This window comes from Salmo salar, chromosome ssa17, assembly GCF_905237065.1.
Source record: "Salmo salar chromosome ssa17, Ssal_v3.1, whole genome shotgun sequence".
In the NCBI taxonomy this organism is placed as follows: domain Eukaryota; kingdom Metazoa; phylum Chordata; class Actinopteri; order Salmoniformes; family Salmonidae; genus Salmo; species Salmo salar.
In genome coordinates, this window is record NC_059458.1 from 2,094,155 (window position 1) to 2,117,667 (window position 23,513).

The 23,513-nt window shown below is 45.9% G+C and overlaps 1 pseudogene; it reads right to left on the bottom strand.

Annotated features, from left to right (window-relative positions):
- Positions 1-1,822: 1,822 nt before the first annotated feature.
- Positions 1,823-21,635, bottom strand: LOC123728118 (nuclear factor of activated T-cells 5-like; annotated as a pseudogene).
- Positions 21,636-23,513: the final 1,878 nt, after the last annotated feature.

Below are 23,513 nucleotides of genomic sequence, written 5' to 3' on the forward strand. Positions count from 1 at the left end.
ATAAAATATTAGTATAAACATGGCATTGAAGTGTCCATCACATCTGCACATAGCACCATAGATAACATGCAGAATGGCTCTCTCATGGCTGTGTTTAATAGGCAGCCCAATTGATATTTTTTCACCCAGTTGGTCTCTTGACCAATCACATCAGCACAGAAAAGATCTGATGTCAAAAGATCAATTAGTGGAAAAAGATCAGAATTGAGTTGCCTGTCTAAACAGCCAAAGTAAAGATTTTAAGCACATGTTCCAATGCCCCTACAGGCATAGCATACATGTGGAAGTTCACAGGAAAGGTATGCTCGTGTGGATATTGGAACAGCCTTTGTGATGCGTGGTCCCTGTGGCGTTGCATGGGAGAAGTACTGCGTGTCTATCTTCGCACAGCTCTGCCCTGACACTGGCAGTACTAGTTCAACATCTGTCAGTACATTGAACCAGAAACCAACCTAAAACTACAACCACACCACACACAAGACAAAGGTAAAACACAGTCTGTTAAGTTAGCATGAATTGTTACAGTACACAGTAAGGTGTAGGCTACAGATTGCGTAATATGCCTGTAACTCCTTTAGAAAAATGAACACACCCACTCGTATGTGTACACACAATGTGTGGACTAAAATAGAAATATGTTTGTGGGGGCAGAGATATGCAACCTACGAACAGGACCTAGTTACACACACACATCAAACGAAGACTGCATACTCACTATGGGAGGTCCGACTGAATTGACAGACAGACACCGGCTGGATCACTTGGTATAAATAGGCTTCGGGTGAATTCAACACTAAGACAAAAACATCTTTAGAAAATCTAAATTATTACTCCAAAAATATGGTGAAAATGTGTGTAAATACACATGGGCTAATGTGTTAAACTTATACCTTGACAAAAGCATTACAAATGATTCCATTTAAATGGAAGTAAACAAGTACATATGCTCTAACCCCAGGAGCCTCTTGGATGGATACTGTAAGTTTGGCTGGTCACACAAGACAGTTTATAAAGTGCTTAGTGTTTATAACACCACACCTCAACATCACTTTCCCCAGTAGAAAGCATCTTCCATTCACAATATACGGAAATGCTTCCAATCCAATTTCTAAAATCCCCCCCACAAACACAAGTTTGCAGAACATAAGCTAACTAAGCATTACAATGGAGAAAGCCTGTGTGTCTAATATCGCAACTAAATACAAACCAATGGGAAGTGCCAAAAGAAGAGATGAGATATGTTGGCCAGATACAGACTGCTGTGATATGACTGAAGCTGTGCTGTACACTCCGAACACAGCAGATTGCCTTCATCTGGCTGCCCTTCTCTTTCACTCTCTCGCTTTCAAATCTCAATCCATCTACCATCCGTCACTCTCTTTTGCTCCAGCTTTCTGTATCCCTCTCCTGCTCTTTCTCCGATCTCCCTCCCCCGTTAGGCCATCAATAACACAGTATAGTATGAAATGAAGAACCACTGCATGGAGTGAGACTGATGGATACAGGAGTTACTGTCCTCTGTTCCAGCAAGAGGAGTAGTCACTCAACCAATTCTCATAGCGACGCCTGCCCAGCCGTCTCTGTCTATGAATGCATGTACAGACACTCATCAAAATATGAGCTAGGGGTACGCGAGCACATCTGATCAAATCTTTAAAACGTCTTCATTACTTCATGTTCTTAGGAGGTTCATAGCATGGCCAGACATCTCTCTGCCCCCATTATCCATATCTGTGTTGCTTGTAGGGGTTGATGTAAGCAGCAGACACAACCTGGCCCAGTCTGGGGTTCAAAGAGTGGGCAGAAGTTACTAGAACCCCATCAGTGTATCGGTGGTCAGAGTAAAGATCACTGCTCCTGTAGGCTCTCCAGCAGGTCCTCTATCTTCTCCATGTTCTGGGCGGTGCTCATGGGGGTCTGGAGGTTGGTCTGCTGGGGTCTGAGGTTGTAGTCTGCATGGGGGTTGTTTCTATGGTAGTCTGTATGTTGGTCTGCATTGCAGTCTGTATGTTGGTCTGCATTGGGGTCTGTATGTTGGCCTGCAAGGCATTTTCTAAGCTCCTCATGGCGTTTTGTAGATTAGTCTGCATGGGTGTCTGTAGATTAGTCTGCATGGGTGTCTGTAGATTAGTCTGCATGGGTGTCTGTAGATTAGTCTGCATGGGTGTCTGTGGATTAGTCTGCATGGGTGTGGTGGTCTCGCCCATGTTTGGGTCCATGAGAGGCTGTATGTGGCTGGCCTGCAAAGGGTTGTGGTTCTGGGGGCTGGCTCTGGGCAGACATTGTAGGACCAGAGGACGTCATCAGCTGGGAGGAATCTGAGGAGAAAGAGAAGGATGCCACAAACACTCTGAAATGTATCAAGGGGTTATATATCAAGTAAGTAAATATTCCTTTACTATTGTGCATGCGGAGTACTGATCCTGTCAGGTAAAGCAGTCTCACCGTCCTGGAGGCCAAACACAAACAGGTTGGGTTGTCCTCCTGGCTGGCCAACGTTCCCACCACTCCGTCTGGAACAGCTGCTCTGGGGGTCTCTTACTAAGGGAGGATGTGGTACTCTGCAGTCCACAACCCCCAGCCCACTCTGCATTACGAAGATAGTTTCCCCTGCTGCAGCCTGGTTTCCCTAGTTCCTGTGTGGCCATGCGCCCTGCAGACCAGAAAGAGAACCCTGTGGGAACAGCTCCACCTGCTGGCTGGGAGGGCCACTGACTGAGCTGGAGCCCACCTGCCAGGTTGCTGCCCCTGTGAACAGACCCTGCGGAGGGGTATTTCTGAGGCGGGGTCCCCCCTACAGAGGAGCTCTGGTCCTGGAATAACAAGGGCTCCACTGGGTCCGTCTGGGCCACCTCTACCCTGACCCCACCATGGTGGGCTGGGAGAACAAGAGGGAAGCAGGGGTGTCCTGGGGGCAAGGGGTGCTGTTGCTTCCCATGGACCTGGGCCTGGGTACAGCCTAAAGAGGAGGCTGGGGCAGAGCCTGGGGTTTGAGGGAGGCGTTGCAGAGGAGGGAGGCCGGTGGGCTGAGCCTGAGGGTGCTGGCTGGGGGGCAGAGGGGCTGAGTCTGGAACAAGGAGCTCTGCTGAGCCATGGGAAGCTGCTGGGTTTGCTGTAGTTGTGTCTGCTGAAGGGACTGCTGCTGGTCCATGGGGGTGCTCTGCTGCTGCTGGGCCTGGAACATTGACATGGTCTGGGGCTCACAGGTTGAAGTCTCCATGGAGGACAGGAACGCTAGCTGCTGTTGACTACCCTGGTTAGAGAGAGTGTTGGGAGAAAGGAACAGTGTGGACCCTGTGGCCTCGCGGCCCTGGACTGAGGTTACCACTGGTCAGCACAGTCAGAGTGTTCTGTAGCAGGGCTGCCTGGTGCTGGGGGCTGGAGGTCTCCGAAGCAGAGGCCTGGGGACTGGAAGAGCTGCTGGGGAGGAGAGGAGTGGGAGGGGGCTCCTGGGGGAAGCTGGAGGTCTGGATGGTGAGCAGCTCCCCAGTCTGCTCGGAGGAGACACAGGCTGCTGCTGGGGCTGAGATGAGGAGTGGATCTGGGGCTGGAGGAACTCAGTCTGGAGCTGCTGCTGTAACTGTTGTTGATGTAGCTGGTGCTGTTGCAGGTTGCCTAGTGCTTGGTTTTGTTGTTGTAGGTTGTCCAGTACTTGGTGCTGCTGCTGAAGTTGTTGATGATCATGTAGCTGTATGTTGCCAAGTACCTGCTGCTGCTGTTGAAACTGTTGATGTTGTTGTAGGTTACCCAGTATCTGTTGCTGCAGTTGTTGATCCTGTGGCTGTAATAATAATTGCTGTTGTAGCTGTATGTTGCCAAGGACTTGCTGTTGATGTAACTGCTGCTGCTGTTGATGCATGTTGCCAAGGATCTGCTGTTGTTGCATCTGTAGGTGTTGTGTGGCTAGGAGAGCCCTCAAGCTCCCCCAGTCTCAGGCTGTTCATGGTGTCCTGTACGTGTTGCTGCAGTGAGTCAGTGGAGGGCGTGGGACTGTGACAGCACTGAGTTGAGCTGCTGTTGAGCCACTGCTGCCTCCATAACCTGTTGTACCAGGTTGCTTCCCCCTGCCTGGAGCTCCCTTACTGCCCTCTCAGCTGGGCCACCCCCGTCCTGGGGGAACAGGGGAGCTGGGGCTGGGAGTGGGGTGCCACTGGGGACATGTCCACTACCACCCACCTCACTGGGTTGGAGGAATCTTGAGGCAGGCTCTCCTGGGGTCCCGGAGGAACTGCTGGGGTACCTCTGGAGGGACAGGGGGAGGTGGTGTTGTCGCTGGAGACGGGAAGGAGGTGGTTGGGGCGAGTCCTGCTTCTGGATGGTGCAGAGGGGCTCCAGGGAGGGGGAAGACCGGGGACTGAAGTCAACCTCCCCAGGCTGAGAGGCTGGGGCTGGGGAAGGACTGAGTGCTAGAAGGGGTGCTGGAGCTCAGCTCCAGGGTTTGCTGACCGAGACGAGGTGTCAGGACGAAGCTAAAGGGAAGGAGACAAAAAGAGAGGAATTAAATATTTTCTAGAATCTGCACACTTCCCTACAATTTGCCCAATGACTCTGGATCCCGATGTCTTCTTTTATTGATACAACTAAAGAGTGACGTCCCAGCCAAACCATCTGATACAAAATGTACAGTCGTGGCCAAAAGTTTTGAGAATGACGCAAATATTTTTCTCAGATGTTACTATGGAATACTGAAGTATAATTAAAGCATTTCATAAGTGTCAAAGGCTTTTATTGACAATTCATGAAGTTGATGCAAAGAGTCAATATTTGCAGTGTTGACCCTTCTTTTTCAAGACCTCTGCAATCCGCCCTGGCATGCTGTCAATTAACTTCTGGGCCACATCCTGACTGACGGCAGCCCATTCTTGCATAATCAATGCTTGAGTTTGTGGGTTTTGTTTGTCCACCCGCCTGTTGAGGGATTGACCACAAGTTCTCAATGGGATTAAGGTCTGGGGAGTTTCCTGGCCATGGACCCAAAATATCGATGTTTTTGTTTTCCGAGCCACTTGGTTATCACTTTTGCCTTATGGCAAGGTGCTCCATCATGCTGAAAAGGCATTGTTCGTCACCAAACTGTTCCTGATGGTTGGGAGAAGTTGCTCTCGGAGGATGTTGGTACCATTCTTTATTCATGGCTGTGTTCTTAGGCAAACTTGTGAGTGAGCCCACTCCCTTGGCTGAGAAGCAACCCCACACATGAATGGTCTCAGGATGCTTTACTGTTGTTGGCATGACACAGGACTGATGGTAGCGCTCACCTTGTCTTCTCTGGACAAGCTTTTTTTCCGGATGCCCCAAACAATCGGAAAGGGATTCATCAGAAAAAATAACTTTACCCCAGTCCTCAGCAATCCCTGTACCTTTTGCAGAAGATAAATCTGTCCCTGATGTTTTTCCTGGAGAGAAGTGGCTTCTTTGCTGCCTTCTTGACACCAGGCCATCCTCCAAAAGTCCTCGCCCACTGTGTGTGCAGATGCACTCACACCTGCCTGCTGCCATTCCTGAGCAAGCTCTCTGTACTGGTGGTGCCCGATCCCAAGCTGAATCAACTTTAGGAGATGGGCCTGGCTCTTGCTGGACTTTCTTGGGCGCCTGAAGCCTCCCTTCCTACAACAATTGAACTGCTCTCCTTGAAGTTCTTGATGAGCCGATAAATGGTTGATTTAGGTGCAATCTTACTGGCAGCAATATCCTTTGCCTGTGTAGCCCTTTTGTGCAAAGCAATGATGACGTGATTGCACGTGTTTCCTTGCAGGTAACCATGGCTGACAGAGGAGAACAATGATTCCAAGCGCCACCCTCCTTTTGAAGCTTCCAGTCTGTTACTCAAACTCAATCAGCATGACAGCGTGATCTCCAGCCTTGTCAACACTTCCGCACCTGTGTTAATCGAGAGAATCACTGACATGATGTCAGCTGGTCCCTTTGGTGCAGGGCTGAAATATAGTGGACATTTTTGGGGATTCATTTCATTTGCATGGCAAAGAGGACTTTGCAATTCATCTGATCACTCTTCATAACATTCTGGAGTACATGCAAACTGAGGCAGACTGTGGAAATTTATATTTGTGTCATTCTCAAAACTTTTGGCCACGAGGATACAAGGATCCTGGGATAAACATGACCGGTATATTGCTCCTACCTTGAAGAGTGCTGTGGATGGGTTATTGCTGGAGACCTCCATGGGGTGACCTCCTGTCGTTTGACCAGTTCACCAGCAGACTGGGCAGGGTCAGAGGCCAGAGACTTGATCTGGTCTGGAAGATGCAGGCCTTAGCCAGAGAAGACCCCTCGGTCTTCACAGACATGTCCAGGGAGTGCTCTGGTGTGAGACAGAACAAAAAGCAGGTTAACCAGAGAGAAACACACACATTGTATTCCATAGAGGGCCTTAGTGAACCCCGTCATCACTCCTTTCTTAGCAGGGCACACCTGAGTCTGGGGTATATGTGAAGGGCTGTACGTCGTGTGACCTCCCGGCATTGGTCATGATGTAGACGCCCCAGAGACAGGAGAGGGAGACAGACAGGTTGTGGTAGGGAGGAACCTTCACTATCACATGATTCTAGAGGAAACTACAACATCATCATTAGGATTAGGACAAAGTCAGCTCATGATCCGATGCATCTCTCATGCAATGATATCAATGGGCTACCTGATGGAACAGCTCCATGTCAATCTCTGCCTCAGCCTGCCACGAATTATCATCTGAAAGAATCAATGTTTTATCTATATATATATATATATATATATATTTTAAAGCCACTCAATGAGGGAGACATTACAGACACCACAAACAGAGGAAGAAAGGGATATGAGGAAAGGGAAAAAGAGGACAGGAAAGAAAGGAAGAAGGCAGGCAGGTTAGTGCTGGTACCTGCTGGGTTCTCTGGAATAAGACCTTGGTTCCTTTGAGGAAGTTCTTCCCTATGATGAAGAGCTCCTCTCCTCCTCTCACTGAACAGCTGTGGAGACTCTTCTTCAGGATCTCTGGCACCCCCGCTGGCTGGGCTGGGGAAGGAACACAGCAGAGTATGAATAATTGCGGTCCACAAAACCCTACTATTGGAGCTACGTGGTGTGCCAGCTTTTGTTTCAGCCTGACATGAACACACTGCATTGAATGAACATCAAACAAGCACATATACATCCAAATGTACTTTATACTCTGGATAACCAATAGTTATTTGTGTTTGTATGAATATGGTGGTAGTTGACTCACTGCAGAGGATGGGTGAGGAAGTGGTCTGCAGGGAAGGACAGACCCCATCAGCATGGGGGATGTTGACTCTAAAGGCCAGCCTGGCCCGGGTGCTCTTCTTCTTGGACCCGGCAACCCCAATGAGCCTCCACGTCCGGTTACGCAGCTCAGGATCCCCACACAGTCAACCCTGTCAAGATTCAACGTTACAAAATGTTCAGATGGTGAAACAAACACACAGTATACACACTGATATTTCAACAACGCATCTATTTTCATTAACTCAATGAATGAGTCCCCTTAGCGCTAGTGACATGGCGTTGCTGGGCTCCAGAGGGACCTCTATGACAGTGGTTCCCTCGATGTCCACTCTTGCAGGCTTTGGTATTGCGGCCTGTCACCCTGCAGGCTGGTGAACCCATGAGGCTTCACTCTGCCTGTGTCACTGGCTACAAACACCTGCAGCACCACCGGCTCACTGACGCCTCAACTGAGAGAAGACGGTGAGTAGAGTTGAGAGTGCAACACAGCTTAACACACAAATCAACCTAATGACTAATACAGTTTATTTTAAATTGGTTGGAAAAAGAAAGCCGTCTCACCTTGACCGTGGGAAAGCCCTGTTGGGTGCGGTCTTTGACAGAGCCGCGGCTGCCCTCGGGTCAGGTAGCGCCCGGTGCTGGGTCTCTGGCTGCAACAGGATCTTCAGCTCCTTGCCCTGCTCTTCTCGGGGTACTGACCTGACAGAAGACATCCGCTTCAAGCAGGCACCCAGCCTCCAGAGAACTGGAGAACACACAACACAAATAAATTCATTAGACCCTAATCTATGGGTTTCCATGACTGGGAACATAGATATATATGTTGGTCACAGATGCCTTAAAAACAAATAAACACAAGTAGGGTATGGATCCGAAAACATGTCTGTCTGGTGGGACCACCATTTGCTTCAGCTGCAGTGCGACATCTCCTTGGCATAGTTGATCAGGCTGTTGATTGAGGCCTGTGGAATGTTATCCCACTCTTCTAATGGAGCCGTTGCATTATCATGCTGAAACATGGTGATGGATGTATCTCTTGCATTCAAATTGCCATCAATAAAATGCAATTGTTTTGGTTGTCCGTAACTTATGCCTGCCCAAACCATAACCCCACCATGGGGCTCATCCACACACCATACACTGTTCTGCCATCTGCCCGGTACAGTTGAAACCGGGATTTATCTGTTAAGAGCAAACTTCTTCAGCATGCCAGTGGGCTGACCGGGTAAGCATTTGCCCACTGAAGTCAGGTTACAACGCCGAACTGCAGTCAGGTCAAGAACCTGGTGAGACAACGAGCACTCAAATGAGCTTCCCTGAGATGGTTTCTGACAGTTTGTACAAACCCACAGTTACATCAGCTCTCCGGGTGGCTGGTCTCAGACGATCCCGCAGGTGAAGAAGCCGGATGTGAAGGTCCTGGGCTGGTGTGGTTACATATGGTCTGCGGTTGTGAGGCCAGTTGGAGACACTGCCAAATTCTCTAAAATGATGTTGGAGGCAACTTATGGTAGAGAAATTAACAAAATTATCTGGCAACAGCTCTGGTGGACATTCCTGCAGTCAGCATGCCAATTGCACGCTCCCTCAAAACTTGTGACATCTGTGTCATTGTGTTGTGACAAAACATAACATTTTAGGGAGTGGCCTTCTATTCTCCCCAGCACAAGGTGCACCTGTGTAATGATCATGCTGTTTAATCAGCTTCTTGACTCTGGGGCCAAATAGTCACCCCTGTCAGGTGGATGGATTATCTTGGCAAAGGAGAAATGCTCACTAACAGGGGTGTAAACAAAACATTTGAGAAACACGCTTTTTGTGCGTATGGAACATTTCTGGGATCAGCTTATTTTTTTCCTTTTTTTCCCCACAGGACCAACACTTTACATGTTGCATTTATATTTTTGTTCAGTCCAAAATATTTTTATTTTACCCCTTTTTCTCCCCAATTTCATGGTATCCAATTGGTAGTTACGGTCTTGTCCCATTGCTGAAACTCCCGTACGGACTCGGGGAGAGGCAAAGGTCGAGAACCGTCTGTCCTCGAAACACAACCCAGCCGATCCGCCTGCCTTGACACAACGCCCACTTAACCTGGAAGCCAGCCGCACCAATGTATCGGAGGAAACACCGTACAACTGGCAACCGTGTCAGCGTGCATTGTGCCCGACCCGCCACAGGACAAGAACATCCCTGACGGCCAAAGCCTCCCCAACGACACTAGGCCAATTGTCCGCCACCACATGGGTCTCCCTGTTGCGCCTGTACACAAACCAGGATCTCTAGTGTGCGAGCTAGCACCGCGATGCAGTGCCTATACCACTGCGCCACTCAGAGACCTTAACACTTTAATTCTGTCATGGAAATAAATGTCCACGTCATTTCCGGTTTTATATGGCTTTAGTTTTCCATGTGGACCAATTTAATTGGTGAATTCTGAAAACCTAGCCGAAGGATTGTTCCATAAGGTTGTATTTTTAGCGAGTGATAATGGTTCTTGTAGAATAAGTTAAAATGTTCTTCCCTTATTGTTAATGTTCTTAACTATGAAGTTGTTAATGCTCTTAGCTTTATCCTTTGAAAATAGACACGTGAAAAGATTCTGGGGATGAACATATGTACTCATTGTTCCTCTTTAGTGCATTTAACAATATGTAACAAGTAAAAAGCTTTGGGTAGCAGTTGATACAATTCCAAGACTGGACACACCTCCAGGCTGGGTAAGGGCTATTTGACCAAGGAGGGTGATGGAGCGCTGCATCAGATGACCTGGCCTCACAATCACCCAACCAATTGAGATGAGTTGGACCGCAGAGTGAAGACTGTTCAAAGCTGTCATCAAGGCAAAGGGTGGCTACTTTGCCTTGATGACAGCTTTGTCTTAACACTTTTGGTTACTACATGATTCCAAATGTGTTTTCTTACTTTTGATGTCTATTCTCCAATGTACAAAATAGTAAAAATAAAGAAAAACCATGGAATGAGTAGGTGTATTCAAACTTGACTGGTACTATATAAACTCAGCAAAAAAGAAAGCGTCCTCTCACTGTCAACTGCGTTTATTTTCAGCAAACTTAATATGTGTACCTAGAGGTCGGACCGATTAATCGGAATGGTCATTAATTAGGCGATTTCAAGTTTTCATAACAAATCGGTATTTTTGGTCAACGATTTGCCGATTTTTTTTTTTTACATATATTTTTTATTTTATATATATATATATATATATATATATATTTTTTTTTTTACACCTTTATTTAACTAGGCAAGTCAGATTAAAAACACATTCTTATTTACAACGATGGCCTAGAAAGCGGGGTTAACTGACTTGTTCAGGGGGGGATTTGTTTTTGCAACCTTCGGTTACCAGTCCAACGCTCTAACCACCTGCCTTACATTGCACTCCACAAGGATTAACAGGCTGACTACCTGTAGCAGGGAAGCAAGAAGCAAAGGTAAGTTGCTAGCTATCATTAGACTTATAAAAAAACTATCAATCTTAACATAGTACTAGTTAACTACACATGGTTGATGATATTACTAGTTTATCTAACGTGTCCTGCGTTGCATATAATCGAGCGGTGCCGTTAACTTTCATTGAATCCGCAGCCTACTCACAAACGGGTGGTGATTTAACAAGCGCATTCTTGCGAAAAAAGTACCGTCGTTGCACCAATGTACCTAACCATAAACATCAATGCCTAACAGGAATATTTAGACTTAGCCACCCGTTAGATAAAATACGGAACGGTTCCATATGTCACTGAAAGAAAAAAAAAACGTTTGTTTTCGGGATGATAGTTTCGGATTCGACCATATTAATGACCTAAGGCTCGTATTTCTGTGTTTTATTATATTATAATTAAGTCTATGATTTCATAGAGCAGTCTGACTGAGTGGTGGTAGGCAGCAGCGCTCGTAAGCATTCATTCAAACAGCCCTTCGCTGTGCTTCAAGCATTGCGCTGTTTATGACTTCAACCTGGTGGGTATAATTTGTGAACGTTCCAACAGGAATCTTTTCCAAAAACTTCGTAAATAACAAGGTTTCCAAAAAACAACGCATACAAGGTTGTATAGCGGCTAGAATAAGATACCCGGTAGGGAGTGGTCTATTTCATTGCGTTTTCACTCATCACGTTTATTCCAAAAACTGTCTGTCCTCACATGTCTGTTTGCCTATGGACAAACATTAAGAATAAGCTACGTGGTGAGTTGATGCCTATTCAGCAGCTAGTTAGCTAGGTTTGTATGCGTTGCTACTTTGTATGCATTGTTGGTTGGCAACCTTTTACTTTACGTTTTTTGGAACAGATTCCCTGTTGGAACGTTCCACAAATTGTACCTACCCCTTCAAGCCTATCAACTCCCAAGATTAGGCTGGTGTAACCGATGTCAAATGGCTAGCTAGTTAGCCCGGTGCACGCTAATAGCGTTTCAAACGTCACTCGCTCTGAGACTTGGAGTAGTTGTTCCCCTTGCTCTGCATGGGTAACGCTGCTTCGAGGGTGGCTGTTGTCGATGTGTTCCTGGTTTGAGCCCAGGTAGGAGCGAGGAGAGGGACGGAAGCTTACTGTTACACTGGCAATACTAAAGTGCTTATAAGAACATCCAATAGTCAAAGGTATATGAAATACAAATCAGTATAGAGAGAAATAGTTCTATAATTCCTATAATAACTTCAACCTAAAACTTCTTACCTGGGAATATTGAAGACTCATGTTAAAAGGAACCACTAGCTTTCATATGTTCCCATGTTCTGAGCAAGGAACTTAAACATTAGCTTTTTACATGGCACATATTGCACTTTTACTTTCTTCTCCAACACTTTGTTTTGCATTATTTAAACCAAATAGAATATGTTTCATTATTTATTTGATGCTAAATTGATTTTATTTATGTATTATATTGAGTTAAAATAAGTGTTCATTCAGTATTGTAGTAATTGTCATTACAAAAAAATAAATACAAATAATAATAATTAAAAAATGTAAAACGCCGATTAATCGGTATTGGCTTTTTTGGCCCTCAATAATCGGTATCGGCGTTGAAAAATCATAAATAGGTGACCTCTAATGTATACATATTTGTATGAACATAACATATAACAGACATAAACTGAACAAGTTCACAGACATGTGACTAACAGAAATGGAATAATGTATCCCTGAACAAAGGTGTGATCAAAAGTAACAGTCAATACAGCTGGTGGTCAACCAGATACTAAGTACTGCAGTGCATCTCCTCCTCATGGACTGCACCAGATTTGCCAGTTCTTGCTGTGAGATGTTACCCCACTCTTCCACCAAGGCACCTGCAAGTTCCCGGGCATTTCTGGGGGAAATGGCCCTAGCCCTTACCCTCCGATCCAACAGGTCCTAGAAGTGCTCAATGGGATTGAGATCCGGGCTCTTCGCGGCCATGGCAGAACACTGACATTCCTGTCTTGCAGGAAATAACGACAGAACGAGCAGTATGGCTGGTGGCATTGTCAAATCAAATTTTATTAGTCACATCGCCGAATACAACAGGTGTAGACCTTACAGTGAAATGCTTACTTACGAGCGCCCCAACCGACAATGCGGTACCAAAAACCGCACTGTCCGTTAGTTAGGGTAGTATGTACATGTTAATTCAAGTGACTATGCATAGATGACAACAGAGTGGCAGTGGTGTGGAGAAGGTAGGGGCAATGTGAATAGTCTGGGTAGCCATTTGACTAGATGTTCAGGAGTCTTATGGCTTGGGGATAGACGCAGTTTAGAAGCCTCTTGGACCTAGACTTGGCGCTCGGTACCACTTGCCATGTGGGAAGCAGAAAGAACAGTCTATGACTAGGGTGGCTGAGTCTAACAATTTTACATTTACATTGCCCTGTCGTTCTCCGCTAACATCAAGGCGGTGACCCGATCCTGTAGGTTCGTGCTATAGCAACATTCGCAGAGTCGACCCTGCCTTACACAGGAAGCGGCGCAGGTCCTAATCCAGGCACTTGTCATCTCCCATCTGGATTCCCTGCAACTCCCTGTTGGCGGGGCTTCCCTGCCTGTGCCATTAAACCCCTACAACTCATCCAGAACACCGCAGCCCGTCTGGTGTTAACCTTCCCCAAGTTCTCTCACGTCAACCCGCTCCTCCGCACACTCCACTGGCTTCCAGTTGAAGCTCGGATCTGCTACAAGACCATGTGCTTGCCTACGGAGCTGTGAGGGGAACGGCACCTCCGTACCTTCAGGCCTGATCCGGCCCACCCAAACAAGGGCACTGCATTCATCCACCTCTGGCCTGCTCGCCTCCCCCTACCTCTCGCGGAAGCACAGTTCCCGCTCAGCCCAGTCAAAACTGTTCGCTGCTCTGGCACCCCAATGGTGGAACAAGCTCCCTCACGACGCCAGGACAGCGGAGTCAATCACCACCTTCCGTAGACACCTGAAACCCCACCTCTTTAAGGAATACCTGGGATAGGATATAGTAATCCTTCAGGATCTGAGGACCCATGCCAAATCTTTTCAGTCTCCTGAGGGGGAATAGGTTTTGTCGTGCCCGCTTCACGACTGTGATGGTGTGCTTGTACCATGTTAGTTTGTTGTTGATATGGACACCAAGGAACTTGAAGCTCTCAACCTGCAACACTGCAGCCCTGTTGATGAGAATGAATCATGCTCGGTCCTCTTTTCCCTGTAGTCCACAATCATCTCCTTTGTCTTGACCTCCTCCCTGTAGGCTGTCTCGTTGTTGATCAGTGTTGTGTCATCAGCAAATGGAATGATGGTGTTGGAGTCGTGCCTGGCCGTGCTGGAGGGTCACGTCAAGATGAGCCTGCAGGAAGGGTACCACAAGAGGGGAGGAGGATGTCTTCCTGTAAGCACAGCGTTGAGATTGCCTGCAATGACAACAAGCTCAGTCCGATGATGCTGTGACACAATGCCCCAGACCATAATGGACCACCTCCAAATCGATGCCGCCCCAGTGTACAGGCCTCGGTGTAACGCTCATTCCTTCGACAATAAACGTGAATCCGACCACCACTCCTGGTGAGACAAAACCGCGACTCTTCAGTGAAGAGCACTTTTTGCCAGTCCTGTCAGGTCCAGCGACGGTCGGTTTGTGCCCATAGGCGACGTTGTTGCCAGTGATGTCTGCTGAGGACCTGCCTTACAACAGGCCTACAAGCCCCTCAGTCCAGCCTCTCTCAGCCTATTGCGGACAGTCTGAGCACTGATGGAGGGATTGTGCGTTCCTGGTGTAACTCAGGCAGTTGTTGTTGCCATTCTGTACCTGTCCCTCAGCTGTGATGTTCGGATGTGCCGATCCTGTGCAGGTGTTGTTCACGTGGTCTGCCACTGCGAGGACGATCAGCTGTCCGTCATGTCTCCCTGTCTTAGGCGTGCCCCTGGCCACATCTGCAGTCCTCATGCCTCCTTGCAGCATGACTAAGGCACGTTCACACAGATCAGTGACCCTGGGCATCTTTCTTTTGGTGTTTTTCAGTCAGTAGAAAGGCCTCTTTAGTGTCCTAAGTTTTCAGAAGTGTGACCATAATTGCCTACCGTCTGTAAGCTGTTAGTATCTTAATGACCATTCCACAGGTGCATGTTCATTAATTGTTTATGGTTCATTGAACAAGCATGGGAAACAGTGTTTAAAGCCTTTACAATGAAGAGCCGTTCAGTTATTAGTATTTTTACAAATTACCTTGAAAGACAGGGTCCTGAAAAAGGGACGTTTCTTTTTTTGCTGAGAGAGAGATAGATAGATACACACACTATGCAACCTACCTGGGCTTGGGGCTGGCCTTGTCTGGGCCCAGCTGAGACAGGACAAAGTGTGGGGCCTTGGCACTGTCTGCATCAAACACGTCCATGCTGTCCTCTGGGGTGCAGGCTTGGGCCGAAGGCCGCTGGCGGGGGTGCGTTTACGGGATTGGGGGACCTCTGTGTTGTCGTTGTAGGAGCTGGAGCTGATCAGGCTGAAGTTGGAGGCTGAGTCGTCGGCCCAGATGCTGCTGCTGTGTTCTGAGTCTGGCCCTGCTGGACCCGGCCGGGGCTGGATCCTCCTGGCAGGACATACTGCTGTCATCAAATAGGTCCTCTGGAGGGGGAGATGCTCAGCACTGGCCTCCGCTTAGAGGGGGTGTTCTGGGGCTGCTGGGCTCCCACCCCCCTGCTCCTGGGTCTCCTCCTCCTGTTCCAGAGCTGGTTCCACTGCAGCCTCCCCCTCCAAGGGTAGACAGAGCTCCCTCTACCCCCTGCATCTCTGATCCCCCTGGGTCTCCAGAACCCTCTCTAGGGGCACTGCTGGGATGGTGGAGGAGGAGGGGGCTGGGGCTGTTCCATGGCTGAGGTAGAGGGGGGCTGTGCTGGGTCTGGGGCCAGTGCGCAGGGGTCTCCCCATGTCTTGAGAGGAGGATGGAGAAGGGGCTGGAGGTGGAGGAGGTGGCATCTGGAGAGTGGAAGATGGCATTGTTAGTACAGATGCCAATACAGGGCAGGCTAGCAGTCCCATTCAAACAGCTTCATTTGACCATGATTTAACTAGAAATGTCCTTCTTCCCAACTCTAAATTGATTTGAAGATGTTTTGTGTGTGGCTACATTCCCTTACTGTGCATGCCAGAGCTCTCTGGTGTTGGTCAAATTTTCTGAAGTTAAAGTTGAGAATGGTACAAATAGGCCCCATGTTTCCCCCATTGGAATGTTTATTCCTACTACAACTTGCTCTTTAAAATCAACGGCATGCTTCGTAAATTGTTGCATACACATTGCCAGAAACAAAAAAACAGCAAAATCTGGTCAGTCAGACTTTCCTCTTAACAGACAAATTTGCTAACTAAAGATGCGGTGCCAAATTAAATGTAGAGGGAGGCTAGAGCAGTTTGTGCATACAGTATTAGGCCTATACAATGGTCTGAACATGCCAATTGGAGGATTGGGTTTGGACTGAGCGTAGCCATGGCAACAGAATAAACAAGGCTCTGACCTATGGAGCAGTGACCTGCAGGCCATTTTATATGCAGCCACCCCCTGCCTCAGAGGGAGGAAACTTCCTGCAATACAAATGAGACAGCCAATGAGCAACAAGAGCTGATCGGTCATGACTCAACTTCCTGGCAATCCGCAAACTGAATCAATGAAATACTGTTGCGAGGATATAACTTTTTAAGTTGTCTCTTCATAGATTTGTAATGCTTCAGTACAGCTGTGGCAGATATGTTTGGTGTGAAAAGATAGCTTGGGACCTGTCATCGCACTAAAACTGAGCTTGAGGTAGAAGATGCCTGTAACCACAGATCTAGGATCAGATTACCCTAGCCTGGCACATGTAAGGCATGAGAACGAGAGTCAGAGGAGTTGGCTAAAACACATATAGATCTGGGACAGGCTACCCTACACTCCAATCCTAACAGTAACCAATAAGGGGGTTAAGAATATATCAAAGCCTGTATCAGTGATTATGGTCAACTTATACCTATTTCGGGTTTACTGTGCACAATGACAGCAGCCACAAGACTACCAAGTTCAGTCAGCTTCCTGTGATAAAAGGAAGTGGTCTACTAGTCTAGGGTATGAGTACTCTGCCATTTTCAAAACCATTTCACGTTCTGTTTTAATACCCCATTCACTGAAGTGACACTAGCACGTCATTCGTTTCTGATCTCGAGATATTTCTTTATGCTAGTCTACATGACTTAGTGTGTTTGTGCGTGTCATCTTATCTTGTTCACAGAAAGGCTATAGCAGACAGGCAGTTCAGATCCTTATCTTGTTCACAGAAAGGCTATAGCAGACAGGCAGTTCAGATCTAGACAGGCGTGCTAATTCAACACAGAAAGGCTATAGCAGACAGGCAGTTTAGAACCAGACAGGCGTGCTAATTCAACACAGAAAGGCTATAGCAGACAGGCAGTTTAGATACAGACAGGCGTGCTAATTCAACACAGAAAGGCTATAGCAGACAGGCGTGCTAATTCAACACAGAAAGGCTATAGCAGACAGGCGTGCTAATTCAACACAGAAAGGCTATAGCAGACAGGCAGTTTCAGATCCAGACAGGCGTGCCAATTCAACACAGAAAGGCTATAGCAGACAGGCGTGCTAATTCAACACAGAAAGGCTATAGCAGACAGGCGTGCCAATTCAACACAGAAAGGCTATAGCAGACAGGGCAGTTCAGATCCAGACAGGCGTGCTAATTCAGAAGTGCTAAAAGGACAAGATAATTGCTTTGCTAATTATAACCTGCTGTTTTCACCTCTTCCCACCATCTGAGAATAAAACTAACAATAGAAACTGACGGTAAATACAGTCTCTAGTGATGGGTTTAATTAATTTACATCTCTCTAAGTAAGAGAGATGAAAACATTGAACAATCAAACGAATGAAAACAAAACAGTTAATTATATTTTGATTATAGACTCTAGAGTGACAGATTACAGGCAACAGTAGTGTAGCCTAATATGACTTTAGGAATATATAGACCAAGGCCGTGCTCATTCACTTTTTTAACTATATTTATTCCCACTCTCTCACACCTAGCACCCACCACTAGGCACTCAGCAGGAAGGGTGGAGAGTTGTTCCCTAGACACTGATCTAAGGTCAGCCTAATGTTCTGCCTACTAATGATCTAGGTGAGGTTATGAGGAGAGTAATCTGATCCTAGGTGAGACTGGTGGGTTGAGAGTGAGGGGCTTACCTGAGGCCAGGGATGCAGAAGGGGGCGGTCCGGCCTCTCCCCACTCTTCTGGCTCATGGTGGGTGTGTCTGTCTGGGAGGAGGACGACTGCAGCTGGAGCTCCTTAGGAGGAGGTCATACACAGACTCTGGTGAGGAAGAGGAGGATGAGGAGAGAAATCAGGGGGTTTAAAAGTGCACCAAACACCACTAAGAGTGAGAGGTCGCCTGGTTGCTAAGAAACATAGCTCATCAACACTCTGACAGATAAATCTGCTGTGGATATGCAGCGTATCCATCTAGCATATGTAGCCTAGCAAGCAGTCATCTGATCTGCCTTTAATGAGTCAACCCCAGCAGCATAGTGACCAAACCAAAAGGCTTAGGCTAGTCCTACCTTAACCAACAATTCTCAACTCCATCATTCCCGGTGGCCATGAGTTTCGCAGAGTGTAGCCTACCTCCGACTACATTGAATCGGTGTCAGTCGATACTTGTAAAAATATCCATAGGTACAAGTTACGCATGAAAGAATGGACATTTTTACAAGTACCGACTGATACCTACTGATGGTTGGAGGTAGACTACACTCCACCAAAACGCATCGCCTCGGCACTAAACTCACTCGCTTCCCCATACCACAGTATTTCTCTCCTTCTAGTTCTCCATACTAGCTGGGGTCTGCTAATTTGCTATGGAAATTAGACATTTGCAAAAGCCCCATAATGTTTGCATGAAGCGAATGAAATCAACAGAAAGATTGTGATTTGTGCAGATTTTGATATAGCGATAGGTCAATGTGGGGGGAAGAGCACAGCAATAGGCCTAGATTATAACAATTCTCTTTTATTAGCCAAGGCCTACAAGTCAGCCAAGTCTTGCATACTTCCCCACTACAATCCGATTACCTCACCACATACTTTTCTGTCGGCTGGCTACACACACTGCTCACATTACACTAGCTTTGAAGTTGTGCCAAGCCAACGGTCAGACTATTTTTTCTTTCTTGCAGCTGGCCCTTTGCTTTGATGACACCGAAATGTGTTTGTTACAACTGCCAGCCCACAAGCTGGACGCCAAAATCCACCAGTCTCTAGCAATGCCCAGTCTTCTAACATGCATATTTAACTCATAGGTAATCATGCACGCCAGAGTTCACAGCTACAGCTTGTGTGCAATATTTAGACACACGTCTGGTTCTATGAGATTAAAAGACAAAGATCCTACCCGAATACAAGGCCAGACATTGAAATACAATAGGCTGCCTAGGTCATGGATAGCATAGCCTAGATCCAGTCTATCCACGGGCTGATTGTTTTTTGAGCGGATGGTCGGGGGCCCGAAGATAATTACAAATAATTTGTAAACTGCAAATTGACCGCAAGAAGCCCAAACAGATATAATACGACAAAAACAATCATTTCAAACCTTGGTTACATTTGTATCCCATCACGTCTATTATGCGTGAGAATACATGGGAACAGATTGCTAAATTAAAATCACTTCGAGCTGATTTCCTAGTGTTTTTACGGTCTCATGTCCAACAATGAAAATAAATAAATCATTTTTATATTTTGTACTCATTAAACTTGGGAGGTCAAATAAAACCACCCGGGCCAAAGTCGGCCCATGGGCCACCAGTTAAGGAAATAAGATGTAACCAATCTACCTACAGTAAACAACTATTTGTGAATTCTCCTTAGCCAATTACTGTCATATAAATAAGCTACACACTCCTCATCACATTCAACAGCAGCACCATATGGCTAGCTCATGTTAGCATGGCAGGGCCTTTAATATACTGCGTATTGTGTACCACACACAGGGTCTGGACAGATGTGTCTGAACCATTGTATCAGCAGGTAGGCTAGTCCATATACAGGGCATCTGTAGATTGTGGGGAAAGAGAGTTTTCAGAATTCAGAAGAAGAAAAAAAACATTGCTTTAGGCCTACATCAGAAAACAGAAGTCAAAACACACAGTAGCATTCCTTCGCTGCAAGCCCCTATCTAGGCCTAGATGACTAGCCAATAAGGAATAAGACGAGAGGTTCAAAACCACTAGCAGACCTCAAGCACCAAGACAGCAGTGCGTCTATAATTCTGTTTATTTTTTTAAGTTATGCTGAGGAATTGACACCACTATCAACGCATGCCAGTCTTATCTTGCACCTGTAGAAGGTATTTTGACTGGAACCTCCCAGGCTTTGATCACTTCCGGACACAGCTGGACTGGAGGGAGGAGTGGGCTGAGCAGTGAGAGGGAAAATGAAGCCTGTTCATAGCTGTTATCACAAGAGCAGCCTTGCATCCGTTATAACTCAGTCAGCACCCACCACATCAGCTGGCAAAGTAGCCTAATCAGACACACAAGATACAGTTAGGCTTGGACATTAGACGGTTCTATGAAACCGGTTTGTAGGTCAAGCTTCACATTTATCTTACTACTATAACAAGAATAAAATGCACTTCACTTTTGTTATTCAGAGTGAAAAGGGGTTACATTGTTTCAATATGGGGACTAGATGTTATTCAAACCAATACAATTAGGTAAGTAGATCATATTGATAATATAACTAGCTATCATGTTAAATATAATAATGAATAGTCTGATTTCTGAACATACCTTAACTTAACTTTTGACAAGGCCTGCCAATTAGCTATTTACTGTAACATATGTGACCAAACAATTGATTCCCATTCAAAATCCTATTACCCCTAACCCTTAAGCCGCATTTTTCCTTTTGGGGACCTGCGACATTTCCCCTCTTGTCCGAATGTTCCTTGTTTAACTATCCTTGTGAGGACTTCTGGTCCCCACATGGATAGTAAAACCACAAACACACACAGTTGTAAGCACAACGAAAAGGGGGGCACTTTCACGCGTTCCACACCAGGCAGATGACCTGGTTTTAACCTGTTACGCGCCTAAATGCTTGCCAACTGGTCTAGTCTGATTCTCAGCATTTGGTTTACCGAGCCATGGCAATGGAGCCTGGTGGCTAATGTAGCCAACTAGCTAAACCATCGTGACACATTCAACAATACATCGAGGAGAAGTTTGTTGCTATACAACTTGAACCTAGCCTTAGAAATCGTTTAGATATCACGCGCCCATAGTCATGGGACCGAACCACAACGACTGCCCCGAGGGAAAACAATAACACAACACGCCTCCTGCTGCTTAGCTAATGTTAGATGCTAGTTGCTCCCTATAGTTTGTCCATCATGCACACATTAGCTAACTAGCTATCGCGCATCAGCTCTCTGCATACTTTAGATAGCCAACGAACAGTACTAACGTTAGCTAGCTAACGTTATCTAGCCAGCCAACTAGCTAACGTTATCTAGCCATCTACCCGTTAATCAGTCATAGTCCAAAACAATAGGAAAACTGTTCAACTGCATCTATGCCACAAGGCATAACATTCGTATAATTCTTACCTTTAGAGTAAAGGGATTTGGGGAATTAAGGTCGAGATCCGAGCTGAGGGATATAAAATCAGAGGGCATCGCAGCGCTTCATCTTCACCTGGATCGGGACGAAGCCAGTCAGCCAACAAACATTAGCGAGCAATAAACCAACAAAATATGACTACAGTACAAACAATAAATATTGCATCTGGGTGAAATAAAGTGATAAGAAACAAAAGTTAAATGGACCCAGACAACCGTTAATTAGCACGAACTATTCTGCTAGCAGCACTGACGATGACGTCACGATTTTTTCTTGTAATGAGGAAACCTTCAAAATAAAAGTCGGCACTTCAAAACAGTGCAAGGTGAATAATCAAAAGATATAACATTTTAATAAATGTTGATTTGTATTGTGCTTATAAGGAATTTATCGAAAAACATTATTTTAAGACCACTATTGAAAAAGACAATGTTCAGACTGGTATGTTGACAATATTGGGCTTATAGTGAAACAACAATTCTTGTAAATGTAAAAGTGCGATTGGGAGTAGGGGTTTGTAGAATCTATAATATATATGGTGTCATTTCATGGGTAACCTAAAGTAGCAGGCGTAAAAGAAACGCCTGAAACTAGATCTCCTAGCCTACAACATACTGGTCTTGACGAGAAGACAAAAACTGTTGGGGAGGTTCTCCTCTGCACTGTTCAACCAATCCAGTAAATGTGGAGGAGGAGTTAAGATGGAGTTTCACCTTATTAAGGTCCAAAAGCGAAAATAATGTCACAGGCACTCTTTCCACTGTTTTGGGGACTGACCAAGGGTGAACATCTGCCCCCTCACATTGACAATTTCAGGTTGAAGGCCGACCGCGGTACTGCAGGCATTGTTTCCAGAAAACAGGATCTCCCATTAACAGGATTTCCCATTATATTGAATGGGGAAATGGCGATCTTCTTAGTCAATATTTGTGGATAGTTATATAAAAAAAAAACATAGAATACCATCATGGTACCAATAGTTTATTATATTTTACAAGATGTATGTCCTTTAAAGTGACAATATGTCACTTTTTGGGTGACCCTACCAAATTCACATAGAAATATGAGTTATAGATCTAGCATTCTACTTGAAGCAAGTCTGATAAGCGCTAGATCTGTTCTATGTGTGTTATTTATATGCTTTCCTTCCTTCTTGAGTTTTGTTTTTGCATCTTTTACTTTTGGTTTTGTACACTAGCTTCAAATTAGCTGAAACAACATTATTTTTGGTTATGGAAAATATATTTCACATCGGTTTAGATGGTACAATGCTTCTCTGCACTACACTAGCTTATTTTGTCACATAAACTGTAAATAGGCGAACTATTGGAATTTTAGCAACCAGGAAATGGCAGAGCGATTTCTGCATAGTGCAACTTTAAAATCCCACACAGAAGTTAAAAGGATCATTTAGTTGCTAATGGCAGCCTGCAGTACATCGGTCGGCCTTCAACTTCAGATACTGAATAAGAGGGGGGAGCACTGAGCTAGCCTGCAATGTCAGTTCCTAGAGTATTAGCTCAAACTGTGCATGCAATGTTTCCAAAAACTCCTCCATTTAGCGAGATGGTGACAAGCTGAATTGACACTCATAGGAAACAATGGGGTGACGTAATAAATGGCTTTGTCTATATTTTATAGTCTATGGACTCAGCAAAGGCTATTTTATAGGGCACTGAATAAAAACGTGATGCTGACCCTTTACCTAAACCCATTTCATAGGCCACAACGCAAATCACTGTATATGAAATACATATTGGCTTATAGTAAAAAAAACAAAAAACGAATGGGTTGTACTACAACACTGGTTTTACGATTGAAGAAACGAGAGTTCTTACTATTTTATAAATTGTCTCCAGACAGCAACATAAGGGTATACTACCAACTGGCCTGCTGGAGAGTGTCACTCTAATGACCCATTCAGCCCCGTAATGGGCGCCAGCAAGGCTGCGTTAGTAAGAACTCTTGTTCTTTATTAGTAAAACCAGGGTTGTAGTACAACTCATTAGTTTTACTTCATTCAAACTCAAGTTTTTACTATGCTATATATCGTATATAACCAACCTTGTTGGTCACCAGGACGGGCACCACTGTGCAGCCTGCCTGACACAGTCAAGTGGCCGAAAGGGGAATAACCCCTGATG